The sequence below is a fragment of the Taudactylus pleione genome, unplaced genomic scaffold, assembly GCF_031769625.1.
Source record: "Taudactylus pleione unplaced genomic scaffold, aTauple2 ptg000781l, whole genome shotgun sequence".
In the NCBI taxonomy this organism is placed as follows: domain Eukaryota; kingdom Metazoa; phylum Chordata; class Amphibia; order Anura; family Myobatrachidae; genus Taudactylus; species Taudactylus pleione.
This window is the reverse complement of record NW_028285183.1, coordinates 4,362,310-4,362,883: the sequence shown is the minus strand read 5'-3', so window position 1 is coordinate 4,362,883 and position 574 is coordinate 4,362,310.

Here is a 574-nt window from a genome sequence, read left to right as displayed (position 1 = left end):
GGTTCTCCTCTCAACTCAGAGCATCCCTACCTTGAATAACTACTTTGGGACATCCACATCTCCCTGTGGAGCCCTATGGACTCTGAAGAATAAAAAGGAGAGTTATGTTAAAACTTACCCTTGTTAACTTTCTTTCTCCGAAGTCCATAGGGTCCACAGGGCACCCGCCCTGATGCACCTGGCTTCTATGGGTTTCTTCTCTTGGTCGCTTGTTTCCTTCTCTGTGTGAGAGTGTGATTCTTCAGTGTACCAATATTCCTTCTCTCCTATCCTGCTCCTACCTTGGGCTTGTTAACAAAACTGAGTTGCCCTCAGGCTGTGGGTGGAGTATAGGGGGAAGGACCGAAGCATCCTGGGATTGAAAAGCTTTGCTGTTGGTGTCCGGTCCTCCAAGTCCCACCTACACCTCATCTCACTGTGGACTTTGAAGAAAGAGAATTAACAAAGGTAAGTTTTACCTTAACTCTCCTTTTTCGTGGTCAATAATAATTTGTACTGCTTGAAAGAAACAGGGTATCAGGTTTCCATAGCAACATACTGCAGAAATAAGCTGGCAATTAAAAACATAATGGAA